The following is a 22,012-nucleotide window of genomic DNA, read 5'->3' as shown; positions in this document are numbered from 1 at the left end:
TGTAATACGTATATTATAGGTGCATACCGAAGACTTGCTTTAAGCACCAATGACTTTGAATTACCGGATTATAATTGGAATTTTCACGAGAATGTTTCTCGCAAAATTAATTTTCTTTTGATATAACTCATAAAAATAAGGTAGAATGTCAGTAATTTACATTTAATTCCGAAACGGTATTTGTTTTCCGATGTAATTTTTTATATAAAAAAATTCAGGTTATTTTGTTTCGCACAAGGTGCGCACAACTACCGTTGTAAAATTAAATTAAACAAAAGATTTCTTCACCACTTCCCATTCCCATTCACAATTTTACGTTATATCCCGTCATTCGTATGTGTGAAAAACCAGCGAAAAATCTTTTTTTTTAAACTCCCTTCGTGTTTAGTTCTGCAATATTGTGCTCCGTATATATACGCATAGGATACCATTCTAACGCTATGCACCCGTACACCCAGCCCAACAGTTTAGATGTATGAAAAGGGTTGTACAACATTTATTATGAAATGAAATGAGCTGTTTGTGGCACAAAAACAATTTATAGCAAAACGCTTTTCATTTTCCATACAAAAACATCATATAAAGATAAATGGAATGGAGGTCTCGAAAATATTCTCAATTTATTTACTTTTCTTTTTTTATGATTTTCTTCTTCTTCTTTTTTTACAATCATATTCGTTCCGCTTTGGGTGTTATTTATTTAGCCGTTTGTTTGAAATAAAACCATGAAATATAACCTATTTGGAGGGAGATGTCTATCTACAAAGAAGAAAATATAAAAACAAAAATTCAGACCATTTTATCACACACACAGTATACATCACATGATGCCGTGTGTACCAAGCCAAAAGTAAGTCAATTTGTTATTAGATTTTAAAGAGCTTTTGAGTTTCGCTAACATAATTTTCAATTACAATTCACAAAAAAAGCTCAACAATAAAGCTTTTCATAAGTAAATGCTTTTTGGAGTCTACTTATAAATTGCCTAATGTTATTTACTTTGAAGTAGTGACACTGTAATATATTAAAGGGTGCGCCAGAAAGGAACCTATTGAAAATTTCAACTTCTTCACCTTTAACGTATCCCAATATTTTCAAAATCTTCACGACCTACTCATTGAAATCAACAATCACATAATTGGCGATTTGCAACGAAGGGTCGAACATATTCACATTTTTTGAACATAGAAAGTAGTGTCACCTACACTACGTGCAAATCAGAAATGCCGTAGGGTTATAGTTTTAGGATCATTTGTCGGGGAGCTATACACTTAACAAAATTAACGAATTATCACATTTTCATTTTCAACAGATTCTACATAATTTCTAGATCCAAAAATTTGACTTGACTTGATATTGAATGGTTTTTTGGTTTTTATCCCAGTAAACTGGTCGTTATACATAAGTATGCGACAAAAATTTCAAATGGGAAAAAATTCAAAAATTGCGTTCAATATAACAACTGTCAGAATCTATGGGACTAGTAATATCAGATCCCACATAAAACAAAAATGTGATAATTCGCAATTTTTCATAATTGTATTTTGATAGACTGATTGGAGTACAATGCTCCGAGATTTCGTTCAAACAACTGTTCGGTACTCGAAAAAAACCGGATTCGAAAAAGTAATGATGCAGGTACGTTAGTCTTGGCAAGCTACGAATGTGCCTGGGTGTGGATTTTCAAGTTGTTAAAATTGATCCACCCTACTGTATTCGAAAATTCGGGCCGCATTCAGAAACTGTGGTTTTGGCCTTTTCTATGTCAAAAACCGCTGACCGAAACGGTTTCAAAATCCCTTAATTTAGTAGCTTCCTATATTGAAATTTCTTGTTCGATGATTTCTTACACTGGCATAAATCATCGAACAAGAAATTGTGACCAGAGATGTCTGAGGACGAAGACTTTCTACCGAGTCTCTAGCAGTCATTACTCTTCGATTTTTATGTCAAATTTGTCTATGCAAGCACCATTTTATTTGTGGCATCGAATTTATAGCAAAAGTAGAAAGGCACTGAAATGAGTACAATACTATTAGGAGTCGAGGCATCACAGCAGAACTAGACCCAAGACTATATATAAGAAAAATATAAGGCAATTTGTACCATTTTCAGTCTTATTTCGATATTTTGAAAATCATAATCCCTGATAGTAGTGCGTTCCCCATTTGAACTACTTTACGAGTATAAATATCGAATCTGTTACTTCTTTGGATGGACATATTTTCAACAAGCTGAAATAAAATCTTTTACTTCGATAGTTTTGACATGCATAAAAAAAACAGGGAGGTGGGAGCTTATTAATTATTATTGTCGTCGCTGTTGATGACAGATGACATGTCCGCTTTTTACTCCATTCAGCTTTCGGGCAGCTTATGTAGCAATTATGTCAGTTGTGCGATAAAAAACCTCTTCCTTGGGCAACGCTAAATCTATGAAGATCCCTTTATTCAAAACTTTTTCTGCCATTTTTTAGAATGAAAATCAACTTTCGAATTTCGAAATAACTCAATGTTGGACCAACATTGTTGGTAATACCAAAAACTTATTTTTAGCCCCGTACGAAGTACAAAGGGGCTTATAGGATTACGATGCCGTGTGTAATTGATGGAATTCGAAGCAGACGGTAAGGGCAAAGTGTTTGCCTATGTTCATAGATGACGAATCTGCAATAAAAATTTTGTCTGTCCGTCTGTCCGTCTGTCACGTCGATATCTTGAGTAAATCAAATCCGATTTCAAAAAAATTTTTTTTCCCTGAAAGATAGTCGAAATAGTGAGGCTAAGTTCGAAGATGGGCATATTCGGGTCGGCCCTTCGTGAGTTAGGGCCACCTAAGTGATTTAAGGTCTTTTGGTGATATTTATGGCAAAATAAACGATGGAAATGAGTGGACCGTGAGTTAGGGCCTTAGAAGTGAAATGCTACTAGGGCCCTATGTGTATTTTACATAGAACTCGAGTAAATTTCATTCGTTTTTCGTAATTTTTGTTTGATTTGGAAGGTAATCGAATGCCGAATAGAATGTTGTTGAAAAAAAATTAAATTTGGGTCCTTGGCCTAAGGCCGCTACTAGGGCCCTGTGTGTATTTCACATATAACTCGAGTATATTTCATCCGTTTTTCGTAATTTTTGTTTCATTTGGAAGGTAATCAAAGGCCGAATAGAATGTAGTTGAAAAAAAATTAAATTTGGGTCCTCGGACTGAGGCCGATACTAGGGCCCTATGTGTATTTTACATATAACTCGAGCAAATTTCATTCGTTTTTCGTAATTTTTGTTTCATTTGGAAGGTAATCAAAGGCCGAATAGAATGTTGTTGTAAAAAAATTAAATTTGGGTCCTTGGACTAAGGCCACTACTAGGGCCCTATGTGTATTTTACATACAACTCGAGCAAATTTCATCCGTTTTTCGTAATTTTTGTTTCATTTGGGAGGTAATCAAAGGCCGAATAGAATGTTGTTGAAAAAAAAATTAAATTTGGGTCCTCGGACTGAGGCCGATACTAGGGCCCTATGTGTATTTTACATATAGCTCGAGCAAATTTCATCCGTTTTTCGTAATTTTTGTTTCATTTGGAAGGTAATCAAAGGCCGAATAGAGTGTTGTTGAAAAAAAAATAAATTTGGGTCCTTGGACTAAGGCCACTACTAGGGCCCTATGTGTATTTTACATATAACTCGAGCAAATTTCATCCGTTTTTCGTAATTTTTGTTTCATTTGGGAGGTAATCAAAGGCCGAATAGAATGTAGTTGAAAAAAATTTTAAATTTGGGTCCTCGGACTGAGGCCGATACTAGGCCCTTCAAAAAAATAAAATTTTAGGGCGATTTGAAATTTTTGTTTCATTTGAAAGGAACGCCGTACGGGGCTTCGTAATTGCGCTATGCGCAATTTGTAAGATGTACATATTACATAATAATTTTACTTTAACTACATTAACCGGCGCAATAGGCTTACGGTCAAAGTAGGGTGACAGACGCACTAGGGTCACGTACGCAATAGATATACGGGTTTGTACGGGGCTCAGTCGCAGCAAACGCTCCGACTGTTCTGATGGCTCGTTTAGAATTCAAATTCTGTAAAATAGGCCCTGATAAATAGCAACATTACAAACATCATCTGATGTGAAGATACTTCAGCCAGCAAATTGTGAAAATCATTGAAATATAATGTGGTACAAACATAATAGAGTCCCTTGTTTGGATGATATTACCTAAACAAGCAATGTCGAAGTTGACAATCTCACCAACAAAATATGTGCAACTTTCTCGCGATATCCTACCCCACCATTCCACCAACGTTCTTTTCATACTGTTATTTTCGAGTACATGACATATAAGACATATAAATCCGTACTTATTCCATCTTCTTATCCACTAATATAAATGTGTATCCTGACGCAGTCATATATGCATGATGGGGATGGGGGATGGAGAGGAAAATATAATGTTACATTTTGATGTAAATTTACCGAGTGGCAACTCTCGTCGGCATTAATACAATATACATACACTAAAAGTGTTCCACAAAATTATCGTTTGCCATGTTTATTGTGTTAAAACATTCTAGCAAGAGAAGAAATTTATTTCGGAAATAAGCAGTCTTTGCATAATTCAAATTTAATGCCGGTATAATTTAAAGTAAACGTTTGTTGGGAAATACGGTTTTATTAGATTAGAATTAGATTTAAATGTAACACGACTAGTTTCTGCCGTCTCTCTACCTCTTCTCCAAGTTTGAATAGTCCCGATGTAATATTAATGGGTTAATTTCTGAATCTTATGAATAATTCTGTTGCAATTATCGTACCAACTTCAACAAGGCTATGAAGATTATAAACTCATTTCTTTTACATATCACCTGAAAAGAATCCACAGTTTTTCTTGCTTTGTTCAATTTTTATATCGCGACACCTTAATCTAACGTCAATGGTTTATAAATAGGCAGCGCTGAATGGCTGGGGCTGGTATATGAAATGTTTTATTTTACGTAGAAATTCTCTACTCGAAATCTAACAATGTAACGGAGTGTTTTGACAAATTTAAAAGAAAAACAAATGTTCTCTCTTAACTCGAACGTTAAAAGGGAATTAATTTTTTAACTTGTTTTTATAGCTTATTGTGGCTATGCCAAATAATAAAGGTCATCCTCCGGATGACGTAGATTACGTACGTCACAAAACTTTAATTTTGACGAGTAAGAATCCGTAGGCAAGCAGGACTTCAGTTTTCAATGTAACTAAACGTTTCGTGTTTCAGACGTCAATTTATTTTACGTGCTACATGCGTCGAAAATCGTACCTTTTATACTTACGTCATTTACGCATAACATAAAAATAAATGGTTGAAAGTCGTGTTTTCGTGTGAATTTTGTTGATCCGAGGTAAAGCCGAAGTGAAACACGCGAGGGGTGACGCACTTCCATTTAATCCATTTAATCCATTAAATCCATTTAATCCATTTAATCCATTTAATCCAAAAAAAATATTTTAGTTTTACCGAAATAATTAGGCTACCGACCTGAAAAATTTGTAAAGTAATTGCGAAAAATAGATTTGCACGATCCCCAGCTCGTTTAAGAACTCGTGAGGTATAGGAAAAAAATTTTTGTGAAAAATGGTATTAAATTTATTTAATCCATTTAATCCACTTTACACCAAAAACTCCTAAAAGTAGATTTTTTCGCTTTTTAACATTGTAGTATGAGTTGTAGTACGTGGTTCGATCAAAATCAACAATTTTTAATACTTTTACAGTATTTGGTAAAATGAACTTTTTTCCTATTTAATCCATTTAATCCAATTTTTATTCCATTTAATCCATTTAATCCATTAAATCCATTTAATACCATTTAATCCATTTAATCCATTTAATCCATTTAATCCATTTAATCTAGAAGTGAGTTACCCCTCGGAAACACGCAATCACTTCGTGACTTTTATTCCCGAGTTTTTTATAGTTTAGGCCATCGAATGGAGCACTTGAAACGTACGTATGTTAAAAATTTGGTCCGAGGCGAAGCCGAGGTCAACCATCACACGGAAATGAGACTTTTCATTTCTTTTCATTTTTTTATCCCGAATTTTTCAATTTCGCCATTTTCGCCTAGGTGTGTAATAGATCACTTTCGACCCTAGGGAAAACAATAGCATGCAATAGTATTTTACATGCAGAGGGCATCGAAATGAGTACTTGAAACATTAAAAGTACGGTTTTCGACGCAAGTAGCATGTAAAATACTGCTACATGTTTCTGTTTTCCCTATGGTCGAAATGAATCAATTACACATCTAGGGAAATTCAAGAAAATGGGTTTAAGTTTGTAGACAATGTACTGCTCCACGTAATTCCAGAAAACCTCTTTTTTCGGTGTATCACATAATCTTGTAGAATACGAACGCATAAGGAAGCACTCGATAGCAATAAATAAAGTACAAGTTTTTCAATTTAGTTCTCCCCCTCATTTTTATTATTTCGTTCTACGCTTAACTTTTACGTCATTAAAAAAAGTAAAGGGAGGAATTGTATCATTTCGCTGTTTCGGTCTATTGCTGATTCTTCGTTTTTCTATATATCTCCTTTTTATATTACTTTTCCAGTTATTTGTTTCATTTCATTTCATCTCGTAATGTATTTCTGTTTACTTTCTATAGCAACAAAGACTCCGCAATGGTTTAAAGCCATATACGCTCCTTCCACAATCGTTTTTGGGAGAGTGTACTCACCGGTTCTACCATAAAAACGTGGTTTTATTGCATTTTCTTAGTCATTTATATAATTCTTTGGAACAATGTTCCATTCACATTTGAATTCATTTAATTTCGAAAAGATCATGCACGGAATATTCACTTTTACGATTTTCTTCAATTAAACTTGATTTTTCCCTGATAAAAAAACCCTTTTCTAGATGCTAAACGATTCCTTTTTTCAATTATTTAAATTTCATAACTGAATGCCACATATTTTATATTTATAGTCAGACCAGACCCATTTACTATTCGGCTTATATACGGCATGGGTTGTGTAATGTTGCGGGAATAATTTAGTGTACTCGTGTCTACTATGCTTGTATTTATTGGCCCTTGCTCAATTTTTTATCTTAAATAAAAGGGCCTGTAGGTATATCATCTGTGCACAACTGTACAGAACTCTTTTTCCCCGACTCGACCGTTGTTTTCGGAAATAATATTGAGTTCGAAATAGTTTCCAATTTTCTTGGAGCTCAGACGATTGGTAGAGCGATACAAAATATTTTTGCCTGCAAGCTTGCATGATGTGTATACACACGTATAAAACATAGAACGAGAAAAAAAAAATAACAGAACATGCAAAATAAATAAACTCTTATGAGTCTACGAAGGATGTGTGCCCCATCCTATAGCCACCATAAGTCGAGCAAGATTTTCTCGTTCTTTGTTTTTGTATATTTTCTATTCTCTTTTCAAATCGGATATTATCTAAGACAAATGTACAGACACAAGTGGAGGGATATATAACATTGAATGAATAAAGTTTGTGTGTGTTTTTTTGTGCTCATCTTTTTCTTCTGTTCTTCCGTTTGCCTCCCCAGAGGTAGACGGCAATGTTATTCATTCAATCTGCATTTTTAACGTTATCTTTTTAAAAATATTTTCTCTCATGCCTTTATTTTATTTTGATATTTCATTTATGTCATTTTGAATGAGGGTAGATAATTTTAAAAAGAGATTTTGCTGTCTGGTTTACATTTTAAATGACTTTTAGCACAGAAAAAAGAAGCGAACGTTTTTCGTGAAAAAATTGTGCAAATGTTCAAAATGGAATGCAAAAAAAAAGTATAGACACACCTTTGGGGCTCATCTCATATAATGCGATTATGAAGTAGCATTTTGTTGACGACGAAACATGAGTTAAGTAATGCAATTTTTAAGTTTGGCGCCACAAATGACGTACTCGATTTTGAATTTATAGTTACAAGCGATAAAAAGTTGAAAAGTAAAGTTATAGTGTGAATTTTGTTGATCCGAGGCGAAGCCGAGGTCAATAAACACACGAAAAAGATACTTTCAACTTATATCCCGAGTTATGCAATTGATTTAATCTACCTAGGTCAAATATTAACAGTGAAAAAGTGCTATTATTTCACCGTCGGTAGATAAAATAGCGTATTTACCTCTGTCCAAATGTTTATTTAGACACTTGGGGTTATACCATTCGCCTTCGGCTCATGCAATAACTCCCCAAGTGTCTAAATAAACATATGTACAGAGGTGAATAATCTACTATTACATGCTTTTGAGACAGTGCCTATTTTGAAAATTTATTTCACGAATTTCACAAAATTTCATGAATTTCACGAAATTTCACGAATTTCATTAAATTTCACGAATTTCATTAAATTTCAGGAAATTTCACGAATTTAACTTATGGTATGTATAGCTTCTTTAATAGTAGATAACTTCATTTTCCAAGTTCTGTATCCATTTTAAAAGATATTCTGATAAGTGGACTGGTTAATTTTTGTTTTATAGGCCTATCTTTCGAAAACAAGGTTGTTATCACCTTCAGAAAGGAAAAATATATTTAAATTTAGAAAACTCAATTGTCATGCATTGATTAGTTGTCGGATGTTCTCTTATTTTACCAATATTGTAATTTATTACATGAGGTAGCATTATGATGAAAGATAACGAAAATAGTTAAGCATATTTTTGTAACTGTTTGTCTTTAGACAATCGTCGTTTGGCGTTCACAATATCTTGAATTGTAGCATTGTGCCTTCGTCGTGTCAATAAATCTTATAAACTTGAATTGGGCCTCACTTCACATTAAATCGAAATATTGAGTAATCATAAACACATAAGCAACAAATGAATCCCAAAATTAAAGGCATCTGAATCATCTGAACGACATCTACAAACAATCTTGTGTGGTAGCTCTCATCACAGAAGCCTCCAAATTGGCCTTTTCTCAAAGATCACCCTTTTTTTGTAAAAACGTCTTCACCCACTTTCTATTCACGCCGTAAAATTTGAATTTCAAGCGAACGAGTCGATGAAAAAGTGAACCAAAAATACATTTCAACGCACCTTTGTATGAAAATGACGCTGCTTTAGAAAGACTTGCGTTAGAAAGATATTGAATTTCGACCGCACGGCGTGAATTACTGTAGACTTGCGTCACCTTTACTATTCAAGGTTTTTATGACTGATTCTATACAGGGTTTGGTGTAATAATCAAGGTTCTGAAAGAACAGGTTAAGCCACTTACGAAGGCGAGTGAAACACAAATCTTGACAATTCAGACATGTATATTGTTTGAAAATTTTCCAAACCTAGTTGGCGCTACAGGAAAATTTTGATCACACCGCCTTCGTGATCAACTTAGAAATGTCTTAACCTGTTCTTTCAAAACCTTGGTAATAATAATTAGTTTTCCTCGCAAATCTCTCACAAATAAAAGACTTTGAAAGAGTAGTGTGGTCAACAGAAAATTCCGTTTACGTTTCAGTTTGTATTCAGACATTTTCTGCCTGATAAATAGTGGTTGGTGTTTCTATTGCACGGTATAGAGGTCTAGCTATAGTTAGTTGCTTTTATTGACCCATTCTTGCAACCCTTTTCTTAGACGATCTAATATAACATGAAAATCCAAAGATAATAGAACCTAAATTATAAAGCTAATATGGCCTTCATAGACTCATGGGGGTAGGGTAAATTTGCACCATGCAAGTTTGATGCGTGCCAGTTTCCACTGTAATGTGAATTTAGCACAGTGCCAGATTCACCATCTGAAGAGTAATTTGGCACCATGCAACTTTGGAAATTGGCACACGGTAGCCATAATAGAAAAATAAATAAAAGTGAATGGTGTGCTAATCATAGTTAGCCGTCTGTCACTATTAGTCAACATTATTTACCTATAAAGGGAAGGCTTGGCAAAAATTAGGGAATTGTGATGTTTCGATTCGAGGAACAACGTTTAGCTGCTCGACGAAGATTGCTCAATAGGGTCGGAAAACGACAATTCCTCCAAGACATCGCAACTTTTATGCAAGATTTCGTAAAAGGACGAATTTTCTAGTTTGGAGACAAATTATTGAATTTATCTCGATGCCTTCAAAGCCATAGCTTTTTTGCGTCATTTTGTAAAAAGACAAATTTCTTAGTTTTGACTGCGAAAACTCGTAAAATGACAAATTTATTGACTCACAGACTCAATCATAACTTCCAGATTAAAATGAGTTAGCACAAAACTGGCACACAAGCTTCGTTGCGTGTGCCAAATTCTCAAAAACCTAGGAAAAAAGGTAATCTGGCACATGTGCTAGATTCCACTTCATGTACGGAATTTGGCACCCCCTTCACGTGTGCCAAATTCTCGGATCCCAACTCCATTTAACTTAAAAACTCGATTAGCCATTAAACTTTATAGTTCACTGATTCGAGGAACCTGTCAAATGACGATCAGGTGGTAAATTCCGATAACACCATAATTTTCTCTCGTTATTGATGTGGCACCGTCAGATAGAGAAGAGAAAGACAATTATCGTATGATCGGCATTGCTCACCTGATCGCTATTTGACTACTTCCGACCGGACGAAAAAGGTTCCATAAGTTCGTTTTTTCCAATATTTATTCTGATATTGCTGTTTTTGTGTATTTTAAGTAGCAACTTAATTTATTACATATTTACACAATTTCACGAAATTTCACGAAATTTCACGAATTTCACGAAATTTCACAAAAATTTCACGAAAAATAGGCATTGTTTTGAGACCTAAGCCAATTTTTTTGTTTTCCCTAGGTGTGTAATAAGCCACTTTCGACCAGTGCCTATATTCGCGAAAATCACAAATGTTCTCAAAATTTCGTGATTTCATCAAATTTTCACAAAAAACTTTTTGCGAAAATTCACAAAAATTTGAGAAAATCACGAAAATTTGAGAAAATTCACAAAAATTTGAGAAAAACACGAAAATTTGAGAAAATTTTTGAAATTATTTTCGCGAATGTAGGCACTGCTTTCGATCCCAGGGAAAACAAATGCATGTACAAAAATAGATACCATACTTTAATCCAAAATTCAGTAGATGACATCATCATTCGTAGAATGAGCAGGAGCACTTTAACCTTTACGCAGCGACATTTTTGGGAAAACGTTTTCCCATAGTTTCCCATAGTTTCCCTAATTTTCCCTTTTTTGAGAAATTATGAAAAGTAAGGAACTCTCAATTCTGCCTATATGTCTAGTCATCTGTTAGCAAAGGCGATGACAGAAACAAGCGAAGAGCCCTTTCCAATGTTGTCTCGATCTCATAAGGCACTGCGATGCCCTTCTGAAACTAATCAAGTACATTACGTACGTACTGTCAAATAGTAACGTTATAACGAATGGTGACGTTAAAACTCCGTCCGTCTTAAGGGTATTATTCTACGTGCTGAAACAATCTAAATGCGAATCTGTTACACACTTAAAAATTCCAGTGAATATATATTAGAGAGTATGGATGTATCATACAAATAGGACAGCATAAAATTTGGTACTAAAATGCACGGTGGCGCTGCAGTTTCTCTAAGATTATTGAAAAGCTTGGTATGTACCTCTTGATAATTTCGTTTTTTTTTTAGAAATTGAGGGGCCACCATTCAATTTAGCAACAAATTAAGGAATATCAGCCCAAGTAACAATTAAAAGAAACTAATCTGCAACCCAAAATTGTGATATTTGAACAATTTGATGGCTTGGACATCACAGACAAAAGAAGTAGCAGATTTAAAGGTCACATCGTTGAGACGTTACCAAGAAGCTTATCGTTTGTAAAGGTTTAGGAATGGGTAAAATTTAGCCTTAAAGGAACCAAAAGAACCAAAATTTGTATATAAGAAGAAACTGTGTCAGAGTAATGATGACTGATCTTGACAATTCATATTTTATATACACAAGAATGTTTTGTGGTAAATACCGTAAATCGAAAACATTCATCAAAATAAGCGATGAACTCTGGCCTCACTACTCTTTATACCAAAACGTATGCTAAAACAAACAATGTAAACGACTCTGTAAGCAATAATTTAAATGAAAGACGTAGTAGATTCAATGATTATATTGTACGGCAGCTCTCTGGAAACCGCAAACACATTGTTTACAAAATTATAAGGCCAAAAATCAGACAGTGTCTTGTAAATCTCATTACACTGTATTCAAACACTTCTAAGATAATAAAATTTGCAAGCGGCCTCCTAATCTTGAAACCAATATGTGTGCGGTTGCTAGAGGGCTGCCTTGCATGAACGATTGTAGTTTCTGAATCTGAAAGGTGAAAAAATCCATAGGAATGATACCGTCACTCTAATACTATAGACATCGTAATGAGACTTCTAGAAAGTTAATAACCTGTCCATGTGTCCAACCAGGCTACAACCAGCGACAAAATATACTTTAAAAACAATTGACGCTAAATTTTGATATTTTTTTTTCTCTAAGCAGTATACACGGCAAACTCTCGTCAGCCAAATGATGTTTAAAATATTTTTCCGTTAAATTTTTTCCGTCTTGTTTTACAAAGTCTGCATAATTTCACTGCGCCAATATTTCCATATTCCACCTTCATTCATCGATATACTTGCATGCATTCATATTTGCATTTACACGCTTGTTTTCACAAAATGTATTTTGCACTCGTAGCGAAGTATTTCCCGTTTTTTTTCTCTCGAATAAATAACACCATTTTGCATTTATAGAGTGCAAACGGAACATGTATTCGCTTATATAATGCACTACTGTCACATTTTGTATAAACTTTGGATGCATTTCTATGTGCTGCTGTGCACTTTATTATTTTCATTTTTATTTTTGCAACATTCAGCTATTTTCCACCAAATGGAACATAAAGCACAACTCTACAAAGACTATAATATGCTGCTAAGCTGTTTCAACGTACAGAATTCTAGAAATGCGTTAAGCTTGTCCTAATCTGCTGTAGAAAGTAATTACATGCAAAATGTTCAATAATGAACAACGAAACAATCCTCGGGGGGTGGGAAATGGTTTATGCATGTCATACGTGACAGGGCGATCGCGACATATTTTGTTTGTATTTCAACTGTTTGCATTCGTCTCTTAATTTTGTATCAGGTTGGTGTGCTGTTGGCGTTACTCTTCTACCGAGCAGATAATTTTTATCGGATTTGTCTGATTCATTAAAGCAATTTTTTTTATAAGTTTTACAGACTCATCTGTTATCAGTGACCACGTCATAAAATAAAAGACTAACTCTTTATAGCTCTTTTATAGATCAAAATACGAGTGTTCAAATTAATGAAGTACAAGATCTAGTGTCGAAGACTGAATGATGGTTAATACAAACGAAGTAATAGATTGAGTCGATACGCTGGTCGATCTTGTTAGAACAATTGTTACTGAATGAGGAAATTGAAAGTAAAGTAGAAGGTGGTGTCATGAAAATATCTTAAGAGTGATATCGCCAAATCTTCAGGTGATTGAGAAACAAGCGGTCTCCGATTTTAATGAGTGATAGCTCGTTGGATTCGTCTTTCAATTCTAGGAAACACGTGTCTTTCACTTTTTCTTAAAAAAATTGGTTTTCTGTGAAAAGCGCTCAAAAGTGAAGACATGCCAGAGGGTACCGAAAACAGTTTTTCGGCAATAACTCAAGAAAAAATTATTTTAAATGGTTGTAATGTTGTACGATTGTCGGCCTTGAAAAGACCTACAGGTAGAGTATACGCACCGCTTGGTGCTAGTTGATCCACTAGAGTTATGACTAGAAATATAGTGAATGTTCGGAGAGTCCGCCTTCTCTGCAGCTTCGATATACCACGGAACTGAGTATGGGGTGTTGTAGCTGGCCTCACCCACTATCGTTGCACATATAAATGAACCCAGTACTTTTGGGCCGCAAGCCTACAGAAGTCTTGAAAAAAAAGTTGGTGCCAAAATGTAGATTTTTTCCTTCTTTCTGAGGGCCCAACTGCCAGAAGAGCATCTGGAACGGTACTAAGGCAATCATTTTTTATTTTCTACTATTCTTTCACCTTATCAATAGAAAAACGCTTCGCTATGTCGCGAATATATCAGATCCACTATTAGTAATATCAAGAGAAAAATCATTAAAGTTTTCTCCGAGGATTTTAGTCAAATAAAGTGTTAGCGTATAGCAAATGACCTCAGGACTACGGAACAGTAATTAGTTTTTCAATTGGACCAATATTTGCTACGTGACAGGAGTTTGGAAAACCGTTTGCTCCCACTTGATCGTATCGTTATATAGCTATATTCGAGTCGAAGTGAAGCGTATACGGTAAGAGAATAGTAGACGATACAAAATTACTCACGTAGAACCGTTCCAGACGCTGTTCTGGCAGTTGGGCCCTCAGACAGAAGGAAAAAAATCTACATTTTGGCACCAACTTTTTTTTCAAGACTTCTGTAGGCTTGAAGCCCAAAAGTACGGGGTTCATTTATATGTGCAACGATAGTGGGTGAGGCCAGCTACAACACCCCATACTCAGCTCCATGGTACATCGAAGCTGCAGAAAAGGCGGTCTCTCCGAACATTCACTATATTTCTAGTCATAACTCTAGTGGATCAACTAGCACCAAGCGGTGCGTATACTCCACCTGTAGGTCTTTTCAAGGCCGACAATCGTAGAACATTACAACAACTTAAAATAATTTTTTCTTGAGTTATTGCCGAAAAACTGTTTTAGGTGCCCTCTGGCATGTCTTCACTTTTGAGCGCTTTTCAAAGAAAACAATTTTTTTTAAGAAAAAGTGAAAGACACGTGTTTCCTAGAATTGAAAGACGAATCCAACGAGCTATCACTCATTAAAATCGAAGACCGCTTGTTTCCAAAGTTAAAAAAAATTACCCGAAGATTTGGCGATATCACTCTTAAGACAAAAATGTCTTACCATAAAGGGCTTTAGAAGTCGATTTTTAAAAATTAATTACATAAATATAAAAAAAATCATAGAATGCACGGTTTTTGACTCACATTTTTGTTTGTCCAAATTCACGCGAAAGCTCGACATTTTTATCCTCAGTTCAGTGAACGTCGAAAACCGTACTTTTCATGTTTCAAGCACTGCTGTAGACGCCATAGGCATGTAAAATCCAACTTAAAATTTAGAATAAACATGAAAAATTCGTGGGTTTATTGACATCGGATCAACATAATTCACACGAAAATTCTACTATTCGTTCCTAGTTATATGTGAAAGACTAATACTGTCTGCAAAATTATTGTTGACGTGCAAATGACGATCTTCCCCTCATCACCGCAAAAAGCCGAGGTACAAATTGTCAATAGCAATGTGAACAGCAAGGCAATAAGCAATAGTCATTTATATAACAAGTGATAAAAAGATGAAAAGTAGATTTTACATGCCGAGGGTGTCGGACGAAACATGAAAAGTACGATTTGCGACGCATGTGACATGTGAAAAATATATTACCACTTATGCTTGACATCATCTTCGTATTCGTAAATCTACCGAAGAACCTCCAAAACTCTTCATCTCAAAAATCATCAGACCATACTGTCTGATGAGTGCTTATAACTGCGTCACACCAAACACTAAAGCAAACGTTGAAGACGAATTAATTTTTTGTTTAAAATAACTGAGTGGAACTGGCAAACATGCCTAGCACATATACGGTCGGGAAAGCGCGCACAAAGCGAGTTTATTTACTCATTCCTTCCATTTCAAGTATACCAAGCAAAATAATATAAATTGACATAACAAATCCTCAACTTACAAAGAAACGAGGTTTGTAAACGTTTTCAAATAAACTCTGGCGGCTTGTGTTGTATGCCATACTGTCTTCTCTGTATGCTACCGCTTAATAAATACGTTTCCACATTTGCGTTATCATATTATTTTCTGTGCTCAGTTTACGTTCGGATACATGAGAACATAATTGTAACGAGTTTTGGCGGAATGACATGGTGGGTGACGATAATGTTTCTTGACATGTTCAAATTATGTTTCATTAATGTACTGTTGAATATTACATGGATCGCTTGAGCTTGTGTTATACAATTAAAGTGTTTTCGTTTTTCAATTTCGCCGAGCAAGTGTTCACGTGCTCGGAATGTTTATGTTCCAAGTTTCACTGGCACAAAGACAGTAAAACAACTTAGTACTTAGGGCGGATTGCATGAAAGATTGTTACTTGATCGATTTGTTTGCATTAAAAAGTAGACACTGAAATACTTCCCGGATAATTATGAAGATGTTCGTCCATATGAACGTTACACTGGAACGGTATAATGTGATTTCTCTGTGTATATAGATTCACCTCTGTAAATGTGCTACACCCTTGGCTACACCACACCAAAACACCCCATCATTTCTCGAAACACAAAGAGAAAGTAATGATGCTAACAGCAAAATCAATCTCCACCGAAAACGCTATTATCTCTCACACACCATAAAATTGCTGATGTTCCCCATTGTATACCAGGACCATATCAATAAAGCGATAAATTCGGACAAATGTTTTGGAAAATTTTAAGTAGAACAATGCAATGTGCATGCTTGATTCGGAGCTTTATTGAACTAAATTTGTGTGTAAAGCATTGGGGGCTATTTACTTCGAAATGCTCTGCAGGGATTTGGAACCGAAGCAAATGACCGGTATAGCACCAACATGTTTGTTAGATTAACCTGTTGTTTTATTGTGTTTATATTCCAAATAATAACGATACTCGCCGTTGCTTTACTTGCACACTTCCCATGTAAATAGACTGGATTTTTATGCAGATTCAATGAGCTCTCATGCGCTTGGTCCTTTTGTGTAGAAATACGTTAAATTAGTTTAATTAAATTCGAAATTTACGATAATTTTCGTTGGACAATAATGCACATTAAATCCAGACAAATATCGCAAGTAAAATAAATGGTAATGGTCGTTATACAGTTAATGGAACCCAGGTCACAACGAGAGTATTTAGGAGTTGGTCTTTGTTGTGAATCTGGTGAATGTTTTAGCAGATTTTCAACATGTTTTCCGCTAAAGTAATATTCTATGTGAAGAAATGTTCATGCTAGAAGTAAAGCTGTGTCCTGGGGCAACCGATATCAAGAATTTTTGACAATTTTTAGCCTTTGAATTTGTTGCCCCGAGTTAATGATTTCATTTCTGACATAGGCTGTATGCACTAAACGACGTTCCATTCAGCTTTCCAACGATGTGTAACACCCATTACTGTAACATAATTAGGGTGTCTATTCTTGTACGCACCCTTTACTCGAACGTAAAAATTACAACGAATTGATTCTGACCTATCGTTTCTTTCTGTTTTTTCCACTGTTCTCACCTATTTCATGAATCTTATTTATACAGTCCCTGAATTATAAGAAGTAACAACTACAATCCAATCGACGCTATACATCATCTTCAAGATACGGTACTTTCAGACATAGCCTCACTTAAGTGTCGTTAAATGTTTCGTTCATTGATTCATTTGAATAAGATTTTTTAAATATGGATGGCATTTCTTGATGTGGATGGCATTTCAAACGGCGAGGATGATTTTTTCATTCCACATAAATTACCAACGTTACGACATTTATGTGTGTACATGTACTATAACATGTAAATCACACGTGGAATGAATAACGTCGATTGGACTGTAATTTTTGAAAATGTAACTTCTTAGAATTCTTCCACCGTATCTTCAAACTATGGTCGACGACTTGAATTTTACAACTTCTCAGTGAAATCGTCTTCTCTTATAAGGTTAAACCACTCAACCCAAACGCTTGAGATTTAATCAGGGTTTTGTTTGATGATTCAAAAAGGTTGTTGTATCTACTTCGCAGAGATTTTCCACTAACTGTGTACTCATCAAAGTAGATCTCATGAAAATCTCAATCTGTAGCTGATTGTTACTATACATTACCACTTAGATGGCCGTGCACCTGGCTACAAACTTTTGTTTCCGGTAATAGTTAATAAAATTATCTAATAATCTCCAAGCACTTTGATAATAATCCTTAAATGTTGATAAATTACCCTCGATTCCACGAATTTTACTGGAAATTACTGAAACCATTCTCATTGGGATATAAGTACTGAAAAAAACGAAACAAATTAGTTAAGATTTCCCAGCTCGTACGTACTTATGAAAATGGTTTATGGAAATCGGTTTTAATTTTTGGGAAAATGGGATGGATACGCAGATCGTGCAAAATATGCTTTGAAAATGTTATAAAAACCGTTAATGAATTCGCCGAAATTGTATGAATAAATTTGCATTTAATTCATGCAACAAATATATTCGGTCTGTCTATTTATGAAGATTTGATGGTGCAGCCGTATCTATTTTATGTTTTACGTTGGAAAAGCTGAATGTAACGAACGGTGTGTGCCTTTGAACACTCTTGTACTAAGTACGTTTAAAAACCTTTTGCGACTGTAAAGAGCTAATCTGTACAATAAGTACGTGTCAAAGGCATGTGCAATGAGTATTTTTGGTGTAGTCGTTAAACGCACTGACGATGACGGTACACATTTTAATTGCTTCGAAACGTTTCAGTCGTAATCCTTTTGTTGAGTGTCCCAGCGGTATTCACTTCGAGATTGATGTGATTTACCGTGCCATACTGAAGTAACTAACTACTTTACCAATATTCCCGTACCTCCTTTGCAACGTTAATTCATATGTTATCAAAATATATCTGAAAACAAACGAGGTACTAGAATTTGTAGTAAATATTAGCGAATTAGGCGTAATACAAACAAACGAGGTAATAGATTTAGTATATGGTTGTCGTTTACAGACGGTTTTAAGACTTATTTTCAAGCTGCTGGTACGATAGTTACATGAAATCGATCGATGCATGAAATTTAATTCAACAGTTAAATTAGCGGCGTTGTTTTGACTCTTTCTTGTGACTCCAAGTTATCAACGTTATGCAGGGCCTATTATTGGTCATTTGAATTACCGAATTTTCCTAAATTCCGATGAAATTGCCGAAATTTGCTGACAAAATTACGGAACCTATTTTTCGACAATTTTGTCAGTAAATTAGGGAGGTTGCGAGAAAACAGGAAAAGTGCGAAAATATGCAGTTTTGTTTGCTTTCTCGCCAATGGATACTGTTGTGGAAACCCGATTTTCTTAAAAATGAAATAATTTGTTTTGTCTCGTTAATACCTTTCAATTGCACAATGTTGCAAAACTTGCATATTTTCCTGTTTTCCCGCACCTCCCTATTCAGCTATTTATCGGTAATTTGGGTAAATTCGGTAATTTAAATTGAAATAATAAGCCATGATATCAAAACAATTTACAATTCAGGCATTGTGTACAGGAAGTTTGGATGGGAACATTTCTGTAATCAGAAGTATCTATAGATCGAAAAAATATTTACATTCAAGCTCGCGTGATTTGTTAAATAAATACAAAATTGCGAGATATTTACAGTGTGAGGGTGTAATGTTATTTGTCGTTTATTTGTTCAATTTAATGATTTGAAGACATAAAACTGTGCAATCTATTTATTTGACTCATTGACAATCGTGTAAATATGTGATATGTATAAATACAAAAAACAAATCATTCTCATGAGTTTGTTGACACAAAAATTCATTGTTATGTCACCGTTTTTAAAAATCTTGGAAAAGAAAAGTTAAATGAAGTCAGACGAGAGTAAAAAAAAGAATACAAAAAATGCGAAACATTTAACAGAAAATTTTGCACAAACAAACAAAATATTATTGTTCGAAAAATTGTAAATATTTTCGAAGAATATTTTCAATTGATTGTTCCATGTTTGAATTTTGATTGTTCCACCAAATAATAGAACGAGACTTTTTTCACCGTAAAAATATTTTCACAGAATGCTAAGTAAATATTTATGTTTCGTTTTTCATGAAAAGGATTTCGTATACCTTTTATATTTCGAACTTTTTTATTTCTCCCCATCTTCAACAAGGGCTTAGACAGACATCCGAGAAAAATGTTGCATAGAAACTGTACAAAATAGCTTCTGTTATTTTTGTGTTCAGTATCGACAAAATCACTGGTCCAACACATTAGGTATTATGTACGTTCTTTGGAATACACTTTTTTTTTCTCTCCAGCTCGAACTAGGTCATCAGAAAGAAGTCTAATCCTCTTCTAATGATTTCAAGAAAAGTCGACACACAGAAGTTACTACCTACCTACATGTACATACACATCAGATGTATAAAAAATGTTCACTCGATTTATCGAATAGAGTGATAAAATCTGTTACGATAGCAACGAAACTTAATAATGCTTTTAGTTCCCATATACAAAGTCTGAGACTCACACAAAAAACATATATATTCATCACAAGCATAAAAAAAGCGTAGGTATCAATTATCCGAACCTAATGCACACGTTCGTATATATACGAAAAGTGCTCGCTTTGCATCACATGATTAGTATACATGTCTCGAATCGTTGGCTAAGTCCTTTATATAAATAAGCTTGTAGAACTTTTAAATGTCTAATTACGGTCATTTACAACGGTCTGTTCATTTACGGTGTGGGACACATACTATGGATAAACTGGAAGCTGATATTAATCACTTAGCTAGTTCATTACAGATCTTAAGCAAAATGGTTTTCTTTTTCGGTTGCTGGTATACGAGACCTGTTCATTCGAAACTTTATTCGCTCGCTCTGTGATGTTACTCGTTAAAATTTTAAAGCTTAAATCTACAGCAAAATACTTGATAGATAAGCGAAAGCAGTCTCTTCGGTGAAAGAACTGATTTCATTTAAAATTTATAAACGGCAAGTGTATCACGCTAATCAAACGCTTATGTTTGTTGAAAATAGCGTCCAGTACTTGGTCAAAATCTATTACTTCATTAATTGAAATTACATTTTCCTGTACACGCAGGGCGTAGCTACCAAAGGGCGTATCGGGCGGATTGTCTGAAAAAGGCTCAGGGGCGCCTAAATAAACTTTATTAGTCTGAGGAGAGAGAAAAAGCAAAAGGTGCATCGGGCCCGATGCGTCCAGTATAGCCAGTTCGGGCCTGTGTATACGACAAATGTAAGTCAGAGCTCATAGATTTCTTAGGCAATTGCTTTGTTGCAATTGAAACGAATAAGTCGTTCTAAGTCGTTAAAGTGGATGCGCCAGAGGTCAGAGCATTTTTATCCAATTGATTTCTTGTCGTACCAAGAGACATAATATGGGCGAAATAAGATTCTTAAAACGGCGGTTAAATTAACCTTTCTCAGTCCTCAAACGCCAAGTCTGTTGAGTCTGTTATTTTTTTTTGCTCTGAACATTTTCAACGAATTGATGCAAAATCCTTTACATCATTCCGGATTTTAGTTCTCCGGATTTTGTAAGGGAGCCATTTGTTATAACGCAAAATTTGCTACATAAGACCATACATATGTTACATCTTTACTTATTTTTTGTTGTAGGTGTCGATAACAGATGATTATCCGACATTATGCAATTTTTTAGATTGTTTACAAATCGTGTTTGATACATTGTCGCCCGTGTCTAGTTTAGAGTACCACTCATGCTTGATGTGCGTTGCTTGTATGCTTGTATCAATTACGTTCAGATTGCGTTTTTTATTATCATTTTTACACTCTAAAGTTTAAAGTTGGTTATATCCATTAAATTAAATTTCATTTCAAATTTTTTTCTGTTGGGCATCTTACGATAAAAAAAAACCGTACCATACCACCAGTCGAGGCATAAAAAATATTAAATCATTTTTCCCCTTTTCTATAAAAGCATGACCATTCCCATTCAACTGAAACGAATGTCATCATTTACCATTTTACACTTTATAGGGATCCATACGAGACATTCAACCCACAGTACATTTTACACTTTTATGTTTTCCTTTTTTTTTTGCTACACAAAAAACCACATATTTTGTTAAATGAAAATGGCGAAGAAGATAAAAATAAATAAAAAAAAAATCTCATAAAATTACGACCGTTATGGCAGCATCGCATGAACGCACTGTAGTAATATTATCAAGGCGAT

General features: G+C 34.7%; 1 protein-coding gene across 2 annotated transcripts in view; it reads left to right on the top strand.

The window, feature by feature from the left end:
* Positions 1 to 22,012, top strand: part of LOC119066500 — a 108,113-nt gene that overhangs the window by 45,972 nt on the left and 40,129 nt on the right. The window lies entirely within an intron of this gene.

Source organism: Bradysia coprophila, chromosome IV, assembly GCF_014529535.1.
Source record: "Bradysia coprophila strain Holo2 chromosome IV, BU_Bcop_v1, whole genome shotgun sequence".
NCBI classification, from domain to species: Eukaryota; Metazoa; Arthropoda; class Insecta; order Diptera; family Sciaridae; genus Bradysia; species Bradysia coprophila.
Note: the sequence above shows the minus strand (reverse complement) of the source record. Positions and strands in the feature narration are given on the sequence as shown.